General features: G+C 38.3%; 1 non-coding gene across 1 annotated transcript; it reads left to right on the top strand.

Moving 5' to 3' along the window:
• The first annotated feature begins 12,616 nt into the window (after positions 1-12,616).
• LOC133781065 (small nucleolar RNA R71) lies at positions 12,617-12,723 on the top strand. Its single transcript, XR_009869861.1, has one exon. It is a non-coding gene; the product is annotated as a small nucleolar RNA R71 (small nucleolar RNA).
• Positions 12,724-14,524: the final 1,801 nt, after the last annotated feature.

The following is a 14,524-nucleotide window of genomic DNA, read 5'->3' as shown; positions in this document are numbered from 1 at the left end:
TACATGCAAATAAGTATAAATAAATATACATATATAATTGGGTAGTGTAGGGTATAGGGTTGGGTACACTCATCCGTACGTTATCCTATATACCCGCATCGGTCATGTTTTCATATTTTCATCTTACCTTAAACTCTAATTTATCCGGTAATATCCTACCCATAGGATACGTACCCATGGGTAAACGAGTTTCCATGTAAAATTTTCATCCCGCAAAATCAAATTCTTTTTATTATATATAATTTAATATAAATATATAGTATAATTAGACACCTTAAACTACACCTAAAATGCATCCTCTCTAGAGAAAAGATATTCAGGAAGTTTAATTAAAAAACGGCTAAGTTCATTGACAATCAAGATATGTTGAATAGAAAGCATGTTAAAATTCATCAGGCACGACTTTTCAAACACAAATATGCATAAACAACAAATTGGACGCTAGCTAGGTGTAGTTGATCACACACAGAATAAAATAACATACTTAAACTTGAATCAATATACAAATAATATTACATTTAATCACTACTTGCATTGCAAACTCCGGAGGTTCTTAGAAGCGGTCATAAATAGTAATAGTGCAATTCATGTTTGTAGAGTAATTTTTACAACTTTTCATTAGTTTATAACAAACTTAACAACTATTATTTAGTTGTTTAGATATTAAGTGGCTATATAAGTTAGTTATTTATTTTCATTTTGTGTGAAGTATTCATTTATTAGAAAAGCTGAGAGAGAGATCTGTATACATGAGTAGAGAGTGCGAGTGTTTCTTGGAGTATTGTGTGAGAGTTAAGGTGTATGGTACAAGATAAGCTTTTGTTGGGTTTTGTACTCAAGAAATAGTTGTTCAAAGAAGAGTTGAGATCTCTGTGATTAGAATTGTAATATGATATTTATAATGGACTAGCTCTACTGGATGCAGGCAACAAATTGTTGCTGAATCAAAATAATTTTAGTATGTTTTTTCCATTATTTGTTTTCCATTTCGCTTTGCACTTTAACTGTTCGAATTAAGTTTTGGTTTGCATTTATGTTTTTTCAAATTTGATGCATATGTGAATTTTAGTGTTGAATCTATGCCAACAATGTTATTAGTGGATTTTTTCTTCTTCATGATCAACATGAACTCAACTCATGAACTACCAAGTTCAGCATTGTTTGGCAATTGGGTTGAGCTAAACACAACACAATCACATTGTTAATCTTCTTGTTGGACTTCATTCCAGCCTTGCTTTATTAGGAATGACAACTTGTCCTACGGTGGCTCTGCCATAGATGAATTTGAGGGTGGTGGCTTCAAACTTGATCCGAACTTGATTGGGTTGAGAAAATTCCATAAAAAAAAAGAGAGAGAAAAAAAAAGCATGATAACAATGACCTGAAAGATTATAAAGGCAACTACATATATGGCTATTTTGATCATGCCTTCTTGCGTTTGAGTTTCTCAGTTGATAAATTGCCTGATACTTGATCGCTTCTTGTGTAGCCATTAGCTGGTGCAAAAGGGTACTCCTCGGTCTTCTCAACCATTTTATGAGGGAAAAGATATGATCACTATAGTCTATAAAGGTAATATGAATATGAATATGTTTCGGTTTTTGTATTATTAGAACTAACAGCGGGCGGACCTAGGCAAAGGCGGAGAAGGACCCAATATTTCAAAAAATATCATTACCATTACAAAAAAACTTGATATTTTGTCACAATTTTTTAGTCATAATTTTTGACAAATTATACTTTAGTCACAACAAATTATTTGTGGCAATAATTAAAAATTTTAAATCTATAATTTTTAAAAGGTCACAACATTTTATTGTGACTAAAGTACATTTAGTTCAACCAATAAATATTTATGACTAATTGATATTTAGTTACTGCTCAAATTTGTTATGACTAACAATTTTCTTTTAGTCACAACTATTTTTACATTTATGACTAATTTTTTAAATATAAAATAAAAGATGTATTTATAAATAAAACAATAAATGCAATACTAGCCTCTTTCCTCTCTCTCTTACATCTTTGAATCGGATCTCCATCGACGATGTACACCTGGTCGCTTGCAGAACATCGTTGTCGGCTAAACATTGTCGCTGGCTCTGATACCATGTAGAACTTTTAGAATTGTAAGAGAAAACAATTGTAAAGATGCTAAAAAAACTTATTAGCATATATTGATTGAGATCTTTATTTATATGCTAATTGTTTGTTACAGAGGAAACAATTCTGTTATAACATAATTTATTACAATGATCAAGAAAGTAAAACAAAAAAACAATTAAGCCTTAAGTCAACTAACTAAATTGAATTTGTTGACTATCAAACATCGTCGCCGATTAAGTTCAAGGACTGAAGCTTCTCTTCTTTCTCAGTTGCAGCAGAGTTTCCTCTTTTTTTTTTGTTTTGTTTTATCTCTTCTATAAACTCTAGCTTTCACAAAGGACTACCACAACAAGGAAAATTGGCTTTTACTTCGGTTTTTAAGCTTGATTTACTTCGGTTTTCGCTAAAATTTGCAACCGCAGTAGTTCGGAGCGAAGTAAAAACTAGCTAAAAACCGAAGTAGAATCCCCACTTTCTACTTCGGTTTTTACATAATAACCGAAGTAGAAAGTGTATATACGCTAGCATCCTGGGCACTTTCTACTTCGGTTTTTAGGTAAAACTGAAGTAAAAAGGGTACTTTCTACTTCGGTTTTTAGGTAAAACCGAAGTAAAATGTCTACTTTCTACTTCGGTTTTATCTAAGAACCGAAGTAAAAGGGCACTTTCTACTTCGGTTCTTAGGTAAAACTGAAGTAGAAAGTGCCCGTCTTTTTTATTTAATATATATTTCTAATTATTTTTAAATGGACGGTTTCTATTTTTATATATATATATTTTGGCCTAATTTTATTTAATTGATCTAATTAATATATATATTTTTTGGCCTAATTATTTTTCAACGATTTAATTATATGATATTACAATTATATATATTTTTACAATTGAAATTGGTTAAGAATTTTTTTTGAATGTGTTGCGATAATTTTGCTATGCAAGTGCACACAGTCGCAAACTTGTAATAAAATGGTAAAACCAAGTATCGTCCTCAAGGACTGAATTATCAATTACCAGTCAATTAATCTCTTGTTCTATTTGATGAATTAAAATTTCTTGATTTTTTTTGTAAAATACAGCAAAAGAATCGATAGAGTGCAGAAATAATAATCGACAATTAAATAGAATAATAACTAATAGTAAAAAAAACTCGTAATTCAATCACTGAGAAACAATTAGGATATTCAATCTCATCAACTATCCTTCCTATTATTCCCTAATGCCAAGTATGAATTCTTCTTATTTTAACCTAATTCAATTAACAAGTTGAGACAGCAGCCTATAATCATTCTATGAATTATAAACTCAACCTAGGTGACAATTTCCTATATTTCTATGGTAAATTGAACCACAAAGGTAGCATTAAATTCCACAACTTAATAACAGTTACACAATTAATTCAGATACTTTCGTTCTAAATTAGAATTATGTCCAATATAACCACAGCATAATTAAATCTCACTTCTCAGATTTTGACTTAAAAACATATATATATATATATATATGACTAAAGATGGCCAATCAATAATCAATCTATAAGAACAGGTTATAAGGAATTGAAGAAGATTGGAGAAGAGGAAGTTAAAATTGCATTAGGTCATAATAGAAATTCAAGTGATTCAATTGAACATCCTAAACAGAAAATTAGTTCATAGTCATAGTGCTAATCACAACAGAATTTAAAGATAACATCAAGAAGAAAAACATGTAAAAATACTCTAAGCTTGAGCCTTCAACACCAGAACTCCTCCCTTCGTCCGTACCCCTTTCTCTCTTCTTTTTCGTCCTTTAAAACCTAGGATTTTTTAGATTTTAGAGAGGCGGGCCGCGGCTCTACATACACTATGCCGCGGCCCGTGTCAAAATTTCTGGGCAGACTATCCTTTCAATGCCGCGGCTCTCTGAAGCCATGCCGCGGCCCGCATCATTGTCTTCTGGGCAGAATGCCCATCCATGCCGCGACTCTACCTAGCCATGCCGTGGCCCGAAGATGTCCTCAAAAACCATGCTTCTGTTTCTCCCCCTAGCCGCGGCCCTACATTGATCATGCCGTGGCTCTTAAGGAATTCTTCAATTCTTCAAGTTTTCATCCCAAAATTTCACCAACACTTCCAAATGGTATTGAGAACCATTCTTGATCAAAATATGATGAAAAACTCGATTATTTCTTCCCTTTCTTTGGCATTTCCTTCCACATGCTCAATTCTTCCTGATATTCACAAAAACAACCAAAAAAAGCGTAAACCCGCACTAAAACAAGGAAAAACAAAATAAAAGACTACTAAAAAAATCACCAAGACATCATAAAAACTAGACTCATCAAACTCCCCCAAACTTAACCTTTACTCGCCCTCGAGTAAAGACCAAGTTACACTAACAAAAAGAAACAAACACAAAAACGAACAAGCTAAACCGTCATTACCATCTACACTGCTTTGCCAACACTCATGAAACCTCAATTGCAATATTTATAACCAGAATTTCAGCTCAATTGCCTTAAAGTCCAACTTATACAGTTCAATTAGGGAAATCAATAATATATCATGAAAATGACTACAACACTTGCATTCGATCATATATGCTCAACTCATTCCATACAATTCCACAAACCACATCTACAATATGCTTGCATTACTCGACCTTCTCCACTAATGTCAACAACACATGTTTTGAAATCAACAGGACTTTCACAGGTTATAGTGTTAGGCTTAGGTAAGGGTAGATGAAATTCTCATTTAAGCTCAATCGTTACCATAAGCATAAAACCTTAAAACCAACCAAATTTTTCTTTACCACACCAAAAATCACCCTTTTATACAATTAGAGAGAGAGATGACAACACTTTTCATTATTTTCTTCTTTTCTTTTTCTAGACTTATCACTTTTTTTTTTTTTTCTTTTTTTTTTCAAATCACACTCCCCCAAACTTATTATTTTCTATATATATATATGATCAAGGAGTGTGACAAAGTGATATTATTCTTTTTTTTTTTTCAAAGACTTATCTCTCTCTTCTTTTTGTACAATCATACTGTATTCCAATCATAACAACCTCTTACTATTTTTCCTTCTTCTTTCCCACAGATTATATGCTTATGATAACAAAAGGAAAGGAAAACAAAAATAAAGAAGTTAAGAAATTTAGGCTCAAATAGTATGATCAAGAACAAAAACCAAATTCAAGGCTCAAAAGGGTAACTAAGGATAATTAACTCAAGGTCGGCTTGAAAGGCACAATCGATCCAAAAAAAATTGCCTAAATCACTTTTCTAAACACATGTCATCAAGAATTTCGCCTCAAAAGCCAAATAATGCAAGTTCTATTAGATTCAATTTGTCATTCCACCAACCCTAGTCAAACTCATATAATACAATCCAAAATGTTGTCTTTTCAAAACATATTAAAAATTTCCCACATAACTTTTTAAATTCAACTCTAAAACAATTGAACCAAGCACACAGTTGAATTCAATTTCCTTTTCACGAGCAAAGACAAAGCAAGTACAGACAAGAATGATGGTTTAACTTAAACTTAAGACGCACATTGTCCCCAATGTGATAAAGAAAAAGAACAAGGGAAGAGAACTTACCTGACGCCACATCAGTATGGCGGTGGAGGTGGTGGAGGTGGCCACTGATATGGAGTGTACTGTGGTGGTGGAGTGAAATAATTCTCATCGGCTGAACTCATAGTCCACCTCATGACCAAAGTATTCAACTCCTCAATATGAGCCCGGCCATAGTCATTTTGTTGCACCATAAAGTCATTATAGTGCTGATTTTGCGCCTGCTGCGATTGGATTAAATATTGATTTTGTTGAATAATGTAATCCAATCGAGCATGCGTACTCTGCGTGTGCTCGTCAATCGGTCCTCCAATTGCCAAATTTTCATGTGGGTTGCTGGGACCCGCTTCTTCTACTTCCTCCTCCTCAGCGCGATCAGGGCCCCCTGTTTCATCAGCCCGGCTGCGCTTATTTGGCTGAGTAGAGTCAGGCTGCGTAAGACAGGCTGGAGGAAAGGCCGTAAACAAGGTCTGATTGATGGCCCCCATTGGCCTCCGGACTAGATCGCTGGAAAAGGTTGGTACCTCATAAGTGCTACATAAAGTCGAAAGGAAGGTACCATGGGCGACACCAACGGTAGTGTTGAATCGACTGATGTTGCGTATGCTATATCGAATAATGCGGCCCACATCGACCTTCTTTTGAGTCATGATAGCGTACACTAACAAACAACGCTCTCGATCAACAGAAGACAGGTGAGACGTCGGTAGTAAACGTGCACACACAAAATAAAACCACGCCTTCGCCACTGGGTTTAGCTGCCACCTGAACAACTCTTTGGGCCTCCCATTATGATAACTGAAACGTGCCCCTTCCATACTTAAGACCTCAGCCACCGCATCATAGTCTGGCTCCTCGAAATGGGCCAACTGCCAGTATTCATCCTCTTGTGCAGAGAAAGAGGGAAGACCCAGTAATTGGTTGAATGCATAGACTGATGTAGGCACCAATTTTCCTCTGACAAAATTATTCTGCTCTGCATCTTGATAGGAGAAATTGGCGAAAAATTCATATATAATAGAGCAGTTGGCTGAATCCACATGGTTCGAATCACAAAACAAATTCCATCTTCGACGCACTATTTCAGCTTTTATAAGTTCAAAACCAGGGTGCTGTACAGCAGGGGCCTCATCAAAGTCAAACCCCCTTTCCCTTACCACCGATCTTTTATAAATCTTTTTAAACAACTCGGCAGCATCCTTACTCACAAAAATATTCGTGTCATACTCAGCTGGGGCAGGTGGTGTTGGTGGTGGTTGAGTGCGTGATGAGGATGCTTTCTTGGAGGAGGTACCTCTAGGGGGATTTCGCTTAGGACCCATAATATCTTAAAAAAAAACCAACTAAACCCCCAAATATGCTCTCAAGAACTTGAGTATACTTTCCTTTTTGGTGTCACTCCCCCCCAAACTTACTAATTACCACAATCAACACCCCAAACACTAATTCCCACAATCAATAGCCTTTAACAATAATGCCCACAATCAATAGCCTTTAACAATAATTCCCACAATCAAAAATTGACAAAACCCTTAATCTTCTCACAAGAACAACAAAGAACAATCCACAACACCACAATGCAATCTAATCTCTAATCAAAAGTATTAGATTAGAGAAGATACACTTACTTGAATGGCACAAAAATCCTTCTTGTGGTCTCCTTGACTGATGGAAGTCTCAAACAAAATTAGAGAGAAAAGAAGTTTTGAGTGTGAGTAAGATTGTGAGAGTGAATGAATGGGATAATGGCTGATTTAGGGCTTTTTATCCCAATTTTTGGACTAGGGCCGCGGCATTACCTTGACTATGCCGCGGCCCGCATCAAATTTCCACACTGGAATGCCGCGGCCCTCTCAGACATATGCCGCGGCCCGCCTTGTGATTCTGGGAAAACTTGGGATCAATGCCGCGACCCTCCTCATCTATGCCGCGACCCTCCTCATCTATGCCAAATCCGTGAGCCTCTGGAACCCCCCAATGCCGCGGCATCATAGGGCTATGCCGCGGCCCTTAAGGAATTTTTAATTTTTTTGATTTTTTTGATTTTTTTAAATTTTTTACATTTTTCACGTTTTTCACGATTCTAAAAGTCCAAAAATAAACCAAATATCCATTGTTTACAAATACAAAAGTATAAAAAAAAAAACAAGTAAAATATAGGGTGCCTCCTACAAGCGCTGTCGTTAATGTCATTTAGCCGGACGCGGAACCCTCTTCAGAGAGGCTTCAGAAGGAGGATAGACTTCGCTTGATCAAAACTACCACCCAAGTAGGGCTTCAATCTCTGGCCATTGACTTTAAATGAATCACCTGAGTTGCCCCGAACTTCTACAGAACCATAAGGAAAAACTTGAACTACAGTGAATGGTCCGGACCATCTTGACTTCAATTTGCCAGGAAACAGTCGAAGTCTTGAATTGAACAGAAGTACCTGCTGCCCTGGTTGGAACTCCCTTCTGATTAAGTTCTTGTCATGCCAAGCCTTTGTTCTTTCTTTATAAATCTTAGCATTCTCATAAGCCTCATTTCTGAACTCGTCAAGTTCATTCAGTTGCAACAGTCTTCTTTCACTAGCGGCACTCCAATCATAATTTAACTTTTTCATAGCCCAAAATGCCCTATGCTCCAATTCAACTGGTAGATGACACGCTTTACCAAACACCAACCTATAAGGAGACATGCCTATTGGTGTTTTGAATGCAGTTCTGTATGCCCAAATCGCATCATCTAACTTTTTTGACCAATTTTTCCGCGAACTGTCAACAGTCTTCTCAAGGATACTCTTGATTTCTCTGTTCGAAACTTCAGCTTGCCCATTTGATTGAGGATGATAAGGCAAAGCTTTTCGGTGATAAACTCCATAACGAGCCAGCAGTGCATCCAGTTGCTTATTCACAAAGTGTTTCCCTTCATCACTGATCAGAGCTCGGGGAGTGCCAAATCTAGTAAAAATATGTTTATGCAGAAAATTAAGCACAATTTTACCGTCATTGGCTCTAGTTGCTGCAGCCTCCACCCATTTGGATACATAGTCCACTGCCAAGAGAATATATTCATTGTTGTAAGACGGTGGAAAAGGCCCCATGAAATCGATGCCCCATACGTCAAACATTTCCACCTCAAGAATCCCTTGTAGAGGCATTTCGTTTCTCCTCGAGATATTGCCAGTTCTCTGACATCTATCACAGGCCTTGACAAACACATTTGCATCCTTGAATAATGAAGGCCAATAGAAACCACTTTGTAATACCTTAGCCGCCGTTCTTGATGCACCAAAATGCCCTCCGCATTGTTGAGTATGACAGTGATTAAGAATGGACTGCGTCTCTTCTTCAGGAACGCACCTTCTGATAATCTGATCAACACAGTGCCTATAGAGAATAGGTTCCTCCCAATAGTAGTGTTTCACCTCAGAAAAGAATTTCTTTAATTGCTGCTTTGACATTTCAGAAGGCACAATTTTTGCAACCAAAAAGTTCACTATGTCTGCAAACCACGGGACAGCTAAAGTCTCACTTACCCCAAACAACTGCTCATCAGGAAAATGATCATTGATTTGCACTGCTTTCTTATTTTCAGTCTCCTCCACCTCAAGTCTAGAGAGATGATCAGCTACCACATTCTCGCTGCCCTTTTTGTCACGAATCTCCATGTCAAATTCTTGAAGCAACAGAATCCATCTAATCAAGCGGGGCTTGGCATCTTTCTTTGACATCAAGTATTTAATGGCAGAGTGATCAGTGTAGACAATCACCTTGTTACCAATCAGATATGGTCTGAATTTATCGCAAGCAAACACAATAGCTAGCAACTCTTTTTCTGTAGTGGCATAATTAAGCTGAGCATCATTTAGAGTCCGACTAGCATAGTAAATAGACCTGAATACCTTATCAATCCGCTGTCCCAGAACTGCCCCCACTGCGTAATCACTGGCATCACACATCAACTCAAAAGGCAATTCCTATCTCGGAGCTATCACAATTGGAGCAGAAATAAGCTTTTCTTTCAAGAAATTGAACGCCCTCTAACATTCGTCATTAAAATCAAAGACAACTCCATTCATAAGCAGATTCGAGAGAGGCTTAGACACCTTTGAGAAATCTTTGATGAATCTTCGATAGAACCCAGCGTGACCAAGAAAACTTCTAACTCCTTTGACTGAAACTGGTGGAGGCAGCCTTTCAATGGTAGAAATTTTCGCTCTATCTACCTCAATTCCCTCACTTGAAATTTTATGGCCAAGGACAATCCCCTCTTTCACCATAAAATGGCATTTCTCCCAATTCAACACCAGATTAGCCATCTCACAACGACGCAGCACGTTCTTTAAATTACCCAAACAGAGGTCGAATGATGAGCCAAAAACAGAGAAGTCATCCATGAAAATCTCAATACACCGGTCTACCATGTCTGAAAATATGGCCATCATGCACCGTTGAAATGTTGCAGGGGCATTGCATAGTCCAAATGGCATTCTCCTGAAAGCAAATGTGCCATAAGGACATGTGAAGGTTGTTTTCTCTTGATCCTCTGGTGCAATAGCGATCTGATGATACCCAGAATACCCATCCAAGAAACAGTAGTAGCTGTGGCCTGCCAATCTGTCAAGCATCTGATCAAGAAAAGGCAAAGGAAAATGATCCTTCCTTGTTGCCTTATTGAGCTTGCGGTAGTCTATACAAATCCGCCACCCCGTTACAGTCCTTGTTGGAATGAGTTCATTGTTCTCATTTTTCACCACAGTCATTCCACCCTTCTTAGGTACCACTTGCACAGGGCTCACCCATGCACTATCAGAAATTGGGTAGATCACCCCAACATCCAACCATTTAAGAATCTGATCCAATACTACATCCTTCATGGCTGGATTGAGTCTTCTCTGGGCCTCTATGGATGGCTTGCTATTCTCCTCCAATAAAATTTTATGCATCACTGTCGCTGGGCTTATTCCTCTAATATCTGCCAATGTCCACCCAATGGCCAATTTATGCTCCCTTAGAACCCTCAACAGTTTCTCCAATTCTACCTTTGACAAGTCAGCTGACACAATGACCGGTAAAGTTTCATTCTCTCCCAAATAAGCATATTGCAAGTGATCTGGGAGGACCTTTAATTCCAACGGTGGTGGCTGCTGAATGGAGGTTAGCGGTTTATCAGTCGCATCCGCTAATTCTTGGAACTTTTTCCAATATGGTAAGAAAGAGTTGATCCAGTTTACACATTCTCTGATCTCAGCATCCTCATCATCATCGCCCTCATCACCCAATAATACTGCCTCTAAGGCATCACTGCTCATCCTTCTCTTGGAGATTACCTTTTCTATCATATCCACACTAAAGCAACTGTCACTAGCCACCGGATACTTCATAGACTTGAAGACATTAAAGACCACCTCATCTCCTTGAACTCTCAGCTTAAGCTCTCCTTTTTGAACATCAATAAGAGCTTGGCCTGTGGCTAAAAATGGTCTACCAAGAATAATAGGAACATCTGTGTCCTCCTCCATGTCCAGAACAATAAAGTCAGCGGGAAATATGAACTTATCCACTTTCACAAGAACATCCTCAATAATACCTCGTGGATGTGTTAACGATCGGTCTGCGAGCTGTAAAGTGACAGTTGTTGGTTTTGCCTCCCCCAAACCAAGTCTTTTAAACACAGATAAGGGCATCAAATTGATACTTGCCCCCAGATCACATAAGGCGTGCTTACATTCAAACTTGCCAATGGTGCAAGGTATGGTGAAACTCCCCGGATCTCTCAGCTTTTGGGGTAACTTCCTTTGTAAAATAGCGCTGCACTCTTCAGTGAGTGCTACAGTCTCATAGTCCTCCATTCTCCTTTTCTTTGACAGAATCTCCTTCATAAACTTAACATAACTGGGCATCTGCTCCAAGGCCTCCGCAAAAGGAATGTTTATGTGTAGCTTTTTAAACACCTCAAGAAACTTAGAAAACTGTTTATCAAGGGTAGTCTTTCTAAGCCTCTGAGGGTATGGAACTCTAACTGGCTGCTCAATGACAACTGGGGGACTCTGTTCTGACTTCTGATGGTCTTCAGTAACCCTTTCTGAATCAGACTGTGCACCCATCTCTTTTTTCTGAACCACTGCCTGTGGAGGTCTAGGTTTCTCTGTTTGCTTCCCACTTCGCAAAGTGATTGCTTGAACTTGCTCCTTGGGGTTGACTTCAGTATTACTTGGCAAGTTTCCCTGGGGTCTGTTATTGAGCATATTTGCCAACTGCCCAACCTGTGTCTCAAGGTTTCGAATGGAGGATCTTGTCTTAGTCATAAATTGAGTCTGAGTGTTAGTAAGAGTCAACAGGGCTGCTTGCAGTTCATTAGGTCTCTCAGGTTGAGGCATTGATTGTTGAGGCCTAGGTTGCATTGATGACGAAGCTTGATTCATAGGTGGCTGAGGCATGTTATTCTGAAATTGACCCTGAAACTGAGGTTGTTGGCCTTGATTATTCTTCCACGAAAAATTGGGATGATTTCGCCACCCAGGATTGTAGTTGTTGGAGAATGGATTATTGAGTGGCCTCTGAAAATTTCCCACCGCCTGAACTTGAGCATGATCCATGGGGGTGTTATTCATACAGATAGGGCACTGATCGACAGAATGAGCACCACCACACATTTCACATCTCACTGCCATCTGAACCGCATTAGCAGACACACTACTCTGTTGCAACTGCTTGGTCAAAGAGGCTACTTGCGCTGTTAAGGCAGTGATTGCATCTAGCTCATGCACCCCAGCTACCTTTCTGACTCCTGATGATCTTTCCTCAGACCACTGATGGTTGTTTGTAGCCATGTCCTCCAGCAGTTCATAAGCACCAGCTGCGCTCTTGCTCATAAAAGTGCCACCCGCTGCAGCATCAATAATGGTTATGGTTGTCGGACATAAACCATTGTAGAAATTCTGTACTAGCATCCACTGTTCTATGCCATGATGAGGACATCTTCTCAGGAGTTCCTTAAACCGTTCCCAAGCTTCATACAGTGACTCTCCGTCATTCTGGCAAAAGTTATTTATCTCTCCCCTCAATTTAGCAGCCTTTGACGGAGGGAAAAATTTGGATAAAAATTTCTGAGCCAGATCTTGCCAAGTGACAATGGAGTTTGGCTGCAGAGAATTCAGCCAACTTTTAGCTCTGTCCCTTAGATAAAATGGGAAGAGCCTAAGCTTGATTGCGTCATCACTCACCCCATTATATTTGAAGGTTCCACACAATTCCAGGAAGTTGGACAAATGGGTGTGAGGATCTTCAGAGGGCAACCCATTGAATTGCACAGAGGACTGCACCATTTGTAAAATAGCAGGCTTGATTTCGAAGTATTTGGCCTCTACAGCTGGTGGGCGTATACTATTTTGTACTCCCGTCAGAGTGGGTAGCACATAATCTCTCAGACTCCTCTCAGCGTTGGTCTGAGCCTGAACCCCTTGGACAACTCCTGGATTTAGACCATTCCTACCATCCCCATCATTCTGTGCCATCTTCACAGAATTCTGGGTCTCTCTCTTATTCTTTCTGATTTGATTGCAAGACTTTTCGATCTCGGGATTCAGAGGAACAAGTGTGGCTTTTCCTTTTCTGCCACGCATATACCAAAATTCACCTGAGATAGACAAATTAAGCAACTAAACAGATTAGAAACGAGAGAAATTAAAATCAAATTAGAATAAAAATTAATTAGACTGATATTGATAATTTTCAGTCCCCGGCAACGGCGCCAAAAACTTGTTGCGATAATTTTGCTATGCAAGTGCACACAGTCGCAAACTTGTAATAAAATGGTAAAACCAAGTATCGTCCTCAAGGACTGAATTATCAATTACCAGTCAATTAATCTCTTGTTCTATTTGATGAATTAAAATTTCTTGATTTTTTTTGTAAAATACAGCAAAAGAATCGATAGAGTGCAGAAATAATAATCGACAATTAAATAGAATAATAACTAATAGTAAAAAAAACTCGTAATTCAATCACTGAGAAACAATTAGGATATTCAATCTCATCAACTATCCTTCCTATTATTCCCTAATGCCAAGTATGAATTCTTCTTATTTTAACCTAATTCAATTAACAAGTTGAGACAACAGCCTATAATCATTCTATGAATTATAAACTCAACCTAGGTGACAATTTCCTATATTTCTATGGTAAATTGAACCACAAAGGTAGCATTAAATTCCACAACTTAATAACAGTTACACAATTAATTCAGATACTTTCGTTCTAAATTAGAATTATGTCCAATATAACCACAGCATAATTAAATCTCACTTCTCAGATTTTGACTTAAAAACATATATATATATATATATATATGACTAAAGATGGCCAATCAATAATCAATCTATAAGAACAGGTTATAAGGAATTGAAGAAGATTGGAGAAGAGGAAGTTAAAATTGCATTAGGTCATAATAGAAATTCAAGTGATTCAATTGAACATCCTAAACAGAAAATTAGTTCATAGTCATAGTGCTAATCACAACAGAATTTAAAGATAACATCAAGAAGAAAAACATGTAAAAATACTCTAAGCTTGAGCCTTCAACACCAGAACTCCTCCCTTCGTCCGTACCCCTTTCTCTCTTCTTTTTCGTCCTTTAAAACCTAGGATTTTTTAGATTTTAGAGAGGCGGGCCGCGGCTCTACATACACTATGCCGCGGCCCGTGTCAAAATTTCTGGGCAGACTATCCTTTCAATGCCCCGGCTCTCTGAAGCCATGCCGCGGCCCGCATCATTGTCTTCTGGGCAGAATGCCCATCCATGCCGCGGCTCTACCTAGCCATGCCGCGGCCCGAAGATGTCCTCAAAAACCATGCTTCTGTTTCTCCCCC

The sequence above is a fragment of the Humulus lupulus genome, chromosome 5, assembly GCF_963169125.1.
Source record: "Humulus lupulus chromosome 5, drHumLupu1.1, whole genome shotgun sequence".
NCBI classification, from domain to species: Eukaryota; Viridiplantae; Streptophyta; class Magnoliopsida; order Rosales; family Cannabaceae; genus Humulus; species Humulus lupulus.
The sequence above is the reverse complement of the archived record's forward strand: the minus strand, read 5'-3'. Positions and strand labels throughout refer to the sequence as shown.